Raw genomic sequence first — 11,567 nt, 5'->3', positions numbered from 1 at the left:
GTGAAGGGAGGAAAGCAGGACCTGTGTTTCTACAGTACCAACAGTGTTGTTTCTTCAACTGCGTGATGTTGTACAGCCAGGGCTCTCCAGAGGAACAGAACCAACGGAATATATATTTATATGTAAATGTTAAGACATTCATTATAGGAATTGGCTCATGTGGCCATGGGGATTGGCTAGTCCAAATTCCACTTGGCAGTCCGCCAGTTGGGAACTCCGTGAAGGTGATGTTGAATTCCCCAGGAGAAGAAGGCTGGGTGAAGCAGAGACAGAAATTCTTTCTCACTGATCAAATCCTCAATTCTCACTTTAAGGTCTCAGGCTGATTGGATGAGAAAATTTCTCTCATTGCTGACGACAGTTTCCTTTGTTAATTGTAGATGCAATTGGTTGTAGATGCAATCAACTAACAAATTATTTAAGTCCCCCTAAAAAGTACTCTTATAGTAACAATCAGGCCAGAGCTTGCTTAGCCAAACAATTGGACACCATATTGTTTATACCAGTTGACACATGAAATTAACCATCACAATATAAGAAGATTTATTTAAGGAATTGGCTCCTGATAGTATAGGGGCTAGTAAATCAAACCCTACAAAGCAGGCTGGCAAGATGGAAATTCTAAGATGAATCAATGGTGTAGTCTTGTGGCAGATTTTCTTCTACTCTGGAAACTTCAATTCTTTGCTCTTAAGGCTTCCAATTAATTGGATAAGGCCTGCCCACATTACTGAAAGTAATATTTATTCAAAGTCTACTGTAGATGCTAGTCCCATCCACAAAATATCACTCCTGCAACATCTGAGCCAGTGTTTAACCAAACAACTGGGCACCATAGGGTAGCCAAGTAGACAAATAAAATCAACCATCACAGATGTATATGTGGGTGTTCATTTCATTAATATTTTTTAATCATTTTTATTTTATACATACTACTTGAAGTGAAGGACATAGTTTACAATTTGAAAAGTCTTTAAAAATATTACACATATACATATAAACGTCTCAGGAGTGGTGGATCACAGCAGGTCATCTGATAAAATGCTCTAACATTGGAATTCCCGGCACTTCCTGGTAAGCTGCTCTGGGGCACCATTCAAGCGCTGTATACTTCAGTTTCTTTGTGTATAAAATGGGATAATAACAACATCACCCTCATACAGTTGTGGTCTGGGCTGAATGAGATAATGCCTAGCATGGTCCTTGGTATGGAGAGGTCACTCACCAAGAATTAGCAAAAATTTTTTTAAAAATTAGCAAAAATGTCTAAGAGCTGTGCCCACTGTGCCAACCCCGACACCTTCTCCTGGCTTTCATGTCCTGCCCAACATTTAAGCCAGTATTTCCTGGACTGCCTTTCTCCTTGCGTTAGTTTTGTGAATGTATGCTCTCGCCCTGGGGCCTGCGAGCTCTGTGGGGTAGAGAACAGTCCTTCTCTTACAGCATCGAGCACCGCAGCCATAAACATTCGCGTGCTTTCTGTGGGTTAAGAGCAGGGCTAGGCAAGGGGGCAATAAAAGAGAAAGACGCAGCCGTCTCTGCTTTCAGGAAGCTGGAAGTTGGTGGGGCTGGGGAGCAAGTCAGCCACAAACTCCTATGGGACTCGGTGGTAGGTGCTGGAACAGAAAGAGGAAAAGCACTAGGGGGGAAGAGCCGATGAGCTCCCCCTTGAAGACTCAGGGAAACCTCCACCCAGGTAGACACTCTTCAGGGGCTGGGAGCATATATTCCCGAGCAGTTTCACCAGGTGGAGGACAAATAAAGGCAAGGTTCTGAGGCAGGTGCGGAGACTGGATTGCAGGTGATCGTGGCCGGTGCCAAGGGGGCTAAACTCCATCCTGTAGAGAGAAGGAGAAGTCAAAGTTTAAAAGCACTTAAATGGATTATGTTAGGACAAATGGTCAACCACGGTTCCTCGAGGGAAGTGTTTGCTAACGAGTCAACACAAAGGCCATTGTCTTGGTGGATCCTGGTTCATTTGGGACCATCCCATCCTTGCCTGAATCTGGAGGCCATTCTGCAATCACAAGGGAACTGGGAATCTTCTCATGGGCTGTGCCACAGTGAGGTTGGGACATAGAACCCGGGCATCAGAGATGAAGAGTTAAGTTTGGGAAAAGGTTCTAAGAAAACCCAATAGAAATAGGACAAGATTTGGGGACCTAGACTGAAAACAGTGAGGAGAAGAGAGAAAGAGAGCAAGTGTGGGCAAAAATAGCCAAGTTCCCTCTCTCTGGGAACTTTGACAAGACTTGGGCCTTAGGTGGAAAGTTGGCTGGACAAGCATCAGCATCTCCACACCCTGGACATTCTGGAAGGGTTTGGGAATAAAGATCGCAACCCAAGAAATCAGGCGCCAGACCAGATCTGGGCAGGGGAGAGTGGGTCTCTCCATGACGACAGAGCCAAGACAGAAATGCTAGATTGTCCCCAGACCCAGAACAACCATGGCACTCTCAAGATGGCTGGGAGGCTGAACACAGAGACACGTCCCTCACCAAGGCTCATGGGTCAGCTCCAGAGGAGGCGGGCAGCCAAAAGGGGCCTGGGTGTGTGTTTGGGGGAGGAGGGAAGTAGGGAGAAGTGGGTTTTGCAGACTGAGAGGCTTCCCAGGAATTTTTACTCTGTATATGTAGCCTATTCTGATATTTGTGTGGCATATTATTTTCTGTTCATTAAATGTCTTGTGAGTCAACTTTATTGAAGTATAATTTCAATAGAATAAAATGCACCTATTTTAAACATATGTTTCAATAAGTTCTGACTAGTTTTTACATTGTGTGAGTTAGGGCTCTCCGGAGAACAGAACCAACATGATGTGTGTCTGTGTATGTTTGTGTATGATTTGATTTAAGGAATTGGCCCGTGCAATTGTTGGGGCTGGCGAGTCCAAATTCCATAGGGCAGGCCGAAATCTGTAGGGTGGGAAATTCTGATAAGAGCTAATGTCGAAGTCTTGAGTACAAAATCTGCTGGGAAGAGGAGCAGGCTGGAAACTCAGGGAAGAGTAGAGGGTGTGCTCTTGAGGCAGAATTTCCTATTTCTGGAATCCTCAGTTCTTTGCTTTCAAGGCCTCCTCCAACTGACTGGATGAGGCCCACCCATACTGCCGAGGGGGATTTCCTTGCCTCAAAGCCAACTGACTGTACATACTAAACCCACGTACACCAGACTGCTACAGTGACATCTGGGCCAGTGTTTGACCAGACAACTGGACACCACAGCTAAGTTAACACATAAAACAGCTACCACACATAAGAAACACAGCTGCAATCAAGATATAGAACATTTCCTTCACTCTGAAAAGTCCCTTGTGCCCCTTCCCAGGCCATCCTCCTCCCACTCCCAGCTCTAGGCAACTCCTGGTTTGCTTTCTGTCACTACAGATTTATCGTTTCTAGAATTTCATATAAATGGAATCATGTGTTTCAGGCTCCTTTTATTCAGCATAACATTTTTGAGACCCATCCAAGCCATTGAGTGTATCTGCAGCTCATTCTTCTGAGCAGCATTTCAATGTATGAATTACCCCAGTTTGTTTATTTATTGCCTATTGATGGAATTAGGGCTATTTCCAGTTTGGGACTATTATGACTAAAGCTTCTGTGAATATTTGAGTTTAAGTATTTCTGTGGGCATATGCTTTCCCTTCTCTTGGGTAAATATTAGGAGTCGGATTTCTGAGTTTTACAGTAAACGTATCTCTAACTTTATAAAAAAAACTGCCAAGGCATTTTCCAAAGTGGTTGCACAAATTTGCTTTCCCACCAGCAGTGTAAGAGAGCTCCTTGGCTCTGCATCATTTTAAAAGTTAGAAGTCTAATGGTGTGATAGTTTCCCAGGCTGCTGAAACCAAATACCATGAAATGGGCTGACTTTTAACAATGGGAATTTAACAACTTACAGTTGGAGGCTGTGAGCATCATCAGACATTGCTTCCTTCCAGAAGACTGGCCAGCAATGATCCTGGGCTCCTCTGCCTCATGGCAAGGCACATGGAGGAATCTGCTGGGCTCTCCTTTTTCTTTTGGGTTTCACTGATTTCATCTTCTTGCTTCCATGGCTTTCTCTTTCTTTTTCTCTGTATTTATCCCAATGAGAAAGGGCTCCAGTAAGAGGATTAAGACCCACTCTGGGCCATGCCTTAACTGAAGTAGCCTCATCAAAGGTTTTATTTACAATGGGTTCACACCCACAGGAAGGGATTAAATTACAGAACATGATTTTCTGGGTTACATACAGTTCCAATCTCCCACTCTTCACGCTCTGGACCCCAAAAAGAAATTTTTTGTATATGCAAAATACATTCAATCCATCACAATATCCCAAAAGCCTTAACAACAATGCTTACTACAAAGTCTCATCAAAATTGGTTATAGGTGTGATCTCTTCTGGGGCACAAATCCCCTCGGTCTGTGGACCTGTGGAACCTAGAGAACAAGTCACAGGATAAACATTCCCATTCCCAAAGGGAGAAATTGAGAGGAAAACAGGGTCAAACCATTCTGAAACCCTTCAGGGAAAACTCCCGTTGTGATCTCTTCTGGGGCACAAATCCCCTCGGTCTGTGGACCTGTGGAACCTAGAGAACAAGTCACAGGATAAACATTCCCATTCCCAAAGGGAGAAATTGAGAGGAAAACAGGGTCAAACCATTCTGAAACCCTTCAGGGAAAACTCCCGTTAGATTTCAAGGTCTGAGAATCATCTATGGAATGTGGTTTGTCCTCCAGGCCTTTCCAAGTGCTTGTGCTGCCGCCAGGCTCTCCCTGAATCCTGGAGTGAAGGCTCCACCTTTGTCAAGCATCAAGGTGGTGGCCAGACTCTAAGCTCCACCCTCGTCAAACATCGGGGTGGCAGCCAGGCTGCCCACAATCCCCCAAGCATCTGAGAAAACGGGTGGTAACACTCTTCCTGAACAACTTGGCAGAAGGCCCGCCCTCTCCAAGCACCGGGGCATACTCATCCTTTCCACAGATATGGGTGGGCTTGCTCTCTTGGCCCAAGAAGAAGTCTTCAATTCAGACCTCGGATTCTATGCTCCTGCCTTTGAGGTCATTTTTCCTCCAATTGGTCCTTTTCTGTCCCTTTTGGTCCAGGCCAGCAGTGACCCTGCTCACACAGAACTCAAGAAAAATAAAATAAAATATAATATAAAACTTGTTGGTCTCCTATGTAGTACACAGGGGTCCAAACTGTCAGCCAAAAGCACTTTCCACAGATCCTTTCTGGATAACTGCATTTCCAATCCTGACTTGCACTAAAACGGCTGCCAGGTTCCAAGTTCAATGAAACCCTCACATGGAGCACTATTCTCTGGGGACTTACTTTCTAGAAGCTCAGAATTTTCCAAACCACCCATTTCTGGTTCCTTTGTTCTCAGGAGTTCATTCTCTAAGCTTATCCCTTTCCTCTCACGTTTTACTATAAGCTGCAAGGAAAATCCAGGCAGCACTTTCCACATTTAGTTTGGAAATCTCCTTAGCTACATATTCAAACTCACCACTTTCAAATTCTGCCTTCCATCTGACAACAGGACTCAGTTTTGCTAGTTTTCTGCCACTTTAAAAGGAGTGTGTGTGGGGGGTGGGGGGTGGAAAATAGTTCTGAAAGGCAAGGGTCGGGTGGAATGGGGGCACTTAGTAGGAGCCCTGAATGAACCTGAAATTCCTGCCACAGGGCTTTTGCTCCATAATTTGCAATGGGCTCTGTTGGGAATGCTGCAATGCCTCATTAAATGGAAATGCCCTAGAGGTGATGCCGTAAGTAAGTCATTATCAAATAATTTAACCCAGGAGCCATCCTTCTAATCCCATCTCAAATAGCACTTCCCCTGTGAAACCCACTCCAACTTACCCACATTAATAGCTGCTTCTCTCTGGTCCCAAGGGACTTTATTCATAAGGCAAATGTTTTCACTTTCTAGGATAACTTATTTGTTTACATGTCTCGGTCTTCCTCACTATTGGTGACAAGTATCAGTTTTTATCTTCACCTAAAACTTTGCCTCCTAACCTCCATTCCCCTAAAAATGGCCTTTTCTGAAATGACTATTCAGATCCATCAAAAAGAACTAAACTCAAAATATCCAAGGCTGAACTCACGACCTGCATAATCTCCCTTTTCAACCTCTTCCTCTTCTAGTGTTTGCTCTCTCTCAGTGAGTAACTTCTCTTTTTCCCTAGTTGGGCAAGCCAGACACGTACAGCCATCCTGGATGCCTACTTCCCCATCATTTTCCAGGCCCACATCTCTGAAGAAGACTGCTCTTCCCGATCCCTCTAGAATCTCCCCATGGTTACCAGTCCTCATTGTCGCCGCCCCGAGACCAAGTGTCCCTCCCCACTGCTCCTGCGCTACAGCCGTTCCTCTTGTTGTTCTCTCCAGTTGTCTCCTAGTCTGCCTCTAACCCATTCTCTAGAAAATGCAAATCTGGCCCATCCCTGACCTGCTCGCAACCCTTCAATGTCTTCCTCTACTCTTGGCACGAAGACCCAGATCTCTACCATCTCCCAGAGCTCCTGTGTGGTCGCAAGCTGACCCTCTTGCCAGGTTCTTCCCCTCACTTTCTACCTTCTAGCTGCACTGGCCCTTGTCCTTTCTCCTTCTTCTTTTTTTTAAACTTGATTTTGAAATAATTTCAGTCACACAAAACAGTTGCAAAAATAGTACGATTTCCATATACCCTTCAACCAGTTTTTCCAAATATGAACATCTTATGCAACTACAGTGCAATGGTGAACACCAGGGAACTGACATTAATAGCCAAGACTACTCACACATCTACAGTTTTGCCAGTCGGTTCAGGAGCCCATCCGCGACTCCTCACTGCTTTTAGGTACAGGTCTCCTTAGTCTTGATGCTTTTGAAGAACACCCATTGGTTATTTTGTAGCTTGAGTGTCAATTTAGGTTTGTCTGCTATTTCCTCATGTCTAAATCCAGGCTATCTCTATTTTGGCAAGAAAACCACAGAAGCGAGGCTGTGCCCTCACAGCACATCGTACCAGGAGGCACACGATGGGAATGTGTCTGCTGCGGATGCTAACTTTGAGCCCCGGGGTGGGTTGGTGCCTGCCAGCCTTCTCCTCTGTAAAGCTACTTCCTTGGAGGCAGGGACGATTTGGAACTTGTTATGTTTCTCATACTTTCACCTGCTAATTTCAGCATCAGTTGATGGTTCCTGCACGCAATTATTAGTGCTGTGGTGTTTGTCAAATGGTGATTTTCAATTTCCATCATTCCTTCTACATTTACTAATGGAATCCTACTGTAAGGAATATCTGTCCTCCCCCATTTATTTATTTATTTAAATGCATATTTATATTACTCTGGACTCATGAATATTTACTTTATTCTATGGATTACAGTCCATTGCTATCATTTTATATTTTGTTACTAGATTTGGGACTGGACCTTTTTTATTATCTCCTAAAAGTAACAAGTCTACCTCTGCCACAGGGCTTTTGAACATGCCTTCTCTGAGCAGGGAACCGTCTCTTAACCTCCCCAGCCCTACCGCCCTTCCATCCCCAACTCCTTTGTTCAATGACTCATTTCACAGTCTTGGAATTTCAGCTCCAATGTCCCATCTTCAGGGGGACCTCCCCTGACCCTTCCAGAAGTGGCTAGGGCCTCTATTAGAAGCTCTCACAGCTCTATTGCTTTTCTTCATAGCACTTAACATACTTTGAAATTAAACCTTTCCTGTGGGAACCCATCTAAGGATAGAGAATGCCTGTGTTTTAGCCCAGCACACGAATAAACACTCAATAAATTATTCAGATTAAATTAATGAATGAACAAACTTACCTGAAAAATAGAGGCACTTTGCATTATAATGCCACACCAATGATTCGCTTTTACTCCAAGAGAAGGTTTTCCTCCCAGCACATCTCTCATCGATTCAGATAAGACATGATTGATGGACAATTTGACATGGTGAAGATTCATTCTTAAAATTTTCACTGAGGTTGACTCAGCATCTTGGATAACCCAAAAGATTGTTTCCTGGATGGTCTCAATTTCACGCAGGTTGTTTTATTTTTGCCTTTGTTTCTTGCAAAGGCAAAAATATACTTGAATCGTGTTATTTAGGACCTCTTTCAACTCCATAGTGTCTTACAAGAAAATTTTTAAATTTCTGACACAGAATTGTGAGGAAAAATGTTTAACTGGCTCGACAAACACCTTTGTACTCTGAGTCCTGATTGTAATGTTTTCTTCACTTGGAACATGACAGACGTCATATTTATATGTTAGATGTTAAAGCATATACAAACTCTTAGAACCAATTCCACATTCTGTTCGAACAGGATTCCCACTGAGCAGATTTTGTTTTCAATTTGCAAACTTTGATTGCCAAGGTCTTCTAATATTTGAAAACTGAAGGCAGGGGCTGCACTTAGATACTGCCTTAGACACATTCCATTTGGCACAAATTCTGAGGAATGAAGTGATTCTGGAGGCATAGGTGGATGAGAGGATTTCCCACCACTCCTGATTTCACATATCCATGGGAACTAGTGAGAATGTGTTATCAATGCCTCATACTTTGAACCCAAAGTAGATATTCTGTCTTAGTTTTTTTCCAGGGCTGCTATGACAAATACCACATAATGGATTGTCCTAAAGAGCAGAAATGTATCGTCACACTGTTATGGAGGCTAGAAGTCCCAAATCAAGGTCTCAACAGACGATGCTTTCTCACGGAATCTGCAGCGTTCTGGTGCCGGCTGGCCACAATCCTCGGGGATCCTTGGCTTGCACCGAGTCTCCACCACATGACATTCTCCTTCGTTCTCCAGCTTTTTCTGACTTCTGGCTTCTATTGACTTCTGGCTTTTTCTGACTGTGTCCAAATTTCCTTTGCTTATTGGAACTCCAGTCATCTGGATTAAGGCCCACCCTGACTCAATGTGGTCTCATCTAAATAGGACCTTTGAAGATCCTATTCACACGTGAGTCCACACCTCCACTAACCCAAGCATCTCCAAGGACCCTGCTTACAAACGGCTTCGCACCCACAGAAACAGGGGTTAGGACCTGAACATGGCTTTTGTGGGGGACATGATTCAGTCCCCAACACACTCAAAGATGTTAGCTATTGCATCAGTCAAAGTGCACTGGGCTTTTGCCGCCGTAACAAATTTTTCCAAGGCTCAAAGGACTTACTTATTTATTTTTCACTGTGCTTCCTGTCCATTGTCGGTTGGCTCTGAGACTTGCATTGTTCTCACTCCAGGACCCCGAGTGCCATCCTCTGGGGGCATTGCTGGCCCCTGTGGCAAAGGGAGCTGCCATCTCCCTTGCCAGGGATTGACTTAGGAGGGGCATGTGTAATTCAGGTCAAGGCCGTGGAAGGACGGGGCTTCGAGCTCCTGGGGGCTTGTGAGAAACTTTTTGGGGGGGCAGTGCTGAGCACAGTTGTGAGGCCCGAAACCAGCCGCTGCATTCTCCGAAGAGGCTGCTGCAGGGAAACAGACGAGAGCTACTGGGTCCAGGGGAGCTCAGCCCCCTGGGTGTCCCATTACGGAGCCTTCCACTGGAAGAAGCCCCGATGAAGAGAATTTTCCTTTCCTTCTAGCTGAAAGCAATCGAACCAATGACACTACTGTCCTCGGGCTAACATTTGGGAAGAAGGACAAGGGGGCGTTGGGGAGGGGCAGAATTGGGGCCAGCTGGAGCCACGGGTGGCAAGAACCCCGCAGCAGGGAATGGCACATGGTTTCTAAGGCTCACACCAACCCCCTCCACCCCCAGAAACTTGGCAACCCTGACATTGAACTGGCCTGCTCTGCAGCTGTAGCCTTAATCTCTTAGGAACGATCTATTACACTGCCTGGAAGAGAAAGTACTAGCCTTAAGACCTGTGGTTAAACCCCTGATTTTGATCTTCAGCACAGATTTCCTGCTGCTCCTCTCTTAGCCCTCTTGAGGGATGTACCTGGAGGGTTTAACTGCAACTCCGAGGCCCAGATCCTCAGTAACTACTGGAACCTGGTGTCAGCGGAGCCGCTTGGCATAACAATGAGGCCAGACCTTCAGATTTCCACAGGGTCAGTCCAGACGATTCCCAGCGATAGATTCTGATGCACTTTATGGCGTGGCTAAGCAAGCCTGCTGGCTTTGATTTCTGGCACTGTGTTTCTTCAAGGCTTTCCTTGCATCATCGACTCCAAGGCATATCAGGTTCGAGGCAAAAGGCACGTCTTAGATCAATATCCCCCAGCAGGAAAAGGCCCTGCGAGACTCTGGCTGCGTTGCTAGGCCTTTTATTTCCTGTGTTGTTCCAGTTCCTACGAAAGGGGAGAATTACTTCCTCTTTATCCTGCCATATTAATAAAACCCTGGTTTACAGCTAGGCAAGTTTTTATAGGGAGGCCAACGGGGCTGTTTTTAATGAACAGGGATGGAATGGGAAGGAAAGTCTTCTCTCTGCAGCAGCTCAGTCATTCAGCAGAGGCTCCAGGGGCTTGCCTGAGACCCACGGCAGGACCAACAAGCAGCCGGTCCCGGCTCGCCCCGGAAGAGACCCGAGCAAAGAGGCTTGACTTGCAGCCTGGGGGCTTCAGGTGACTGGCCTTGCAACGAAGTTGATGAAACTTTCCCAAGTTTCCAACAGTCCAAACAGCTGTTGGGCCATAGCAGGTAGTCCCCTGCTGTAGAATACGGGGGAGTGACTATTTCAAGGGGGAAGGAGTGACAGGACTTGTTCTCAGAAAGCAGAGTCCAGGTGATTTACCAGATAAACGTTGCTGCAGGTGGGAGTGGTATTTTCAAGGTCATTCAGGCACTTTCATGCTGGCGTAATAATGAAGGTTGGCTCTCTGAAGCAAAGAATTAATGTCACGAGGCCCTTGAAATACTAGGACCTCAGCCTGGCGTGCTCTTTCAACCTCCCTTCCCTTCTTCACCGGCTAACTTCTATTCATCTGTCAAGACTTCGCCCCTCCACGGTGACCCACAGGCCCCCTCTGCTTGGGCTCTGGCTCCAGGCTTCCTGGGAGACACTTGAGCTCAGACCGCTGTGTGCCTGGAAGTCACTGGCTTTGAGGCGCAACCGAGGGCCGCCGCTGCTGGTAGGTGGCACAATATTAGCCAAGTGACTCTGGGGACCCAGGGCATTACTTAGAAAAGGAAATGCACAGAGCGCATTTCCTTTCATCCAGGGCAATGGAGGCCTGCCCCCGAGAGCTTACTTGTCACCAGGAAAGGCAACATAGAAACATAATGAGAGATCCTTAGACTTTGCCTGTCGGTGACTACACATAATATCCATTTCTTTTGTTACCTCAAATACAGAGATGCCAGCTCTCTACTCAGCCCGGGGAGCACGGTAGAAAAAGAAAATAGTGAAATGCTTATGACGATGCAGGAAGAGTTCACCCACCATCCACAGACCCGGGGCAACATGGAAAAAGCCAGAAGTGGCTTTTGTTCAAATAGTTGATTAACCTGAGGAATGATGGATGAAGTTTTAATGTATAATACATATGCACAATAGCTAGTATTTATTAACCACTTGTTTGAGGTACTGTCCTCTGTTCTTCACAAAAGTCATGAGAG

The sequence above is a fragment of the Dasypus novemcinctus genome, chromosome 5, assembly GCF_030445035.2.
Source record: "Dasypus novemcinctus isolate mDasNov1 chromosome 5, mDasNov1.1.hap2, whole genome shotgun sequence".
Lineage (NCBI taxonomy): Eukaryota > Metazoa > Chordata > Mammalia > Cingulata > Dasypodidae > Dasypus > Dasypus novemcinctus.
The sequence above is the reverse complement of the archived record's forward strand: the minus strand, read 5'-3'. Positions refer to the sequence as shown.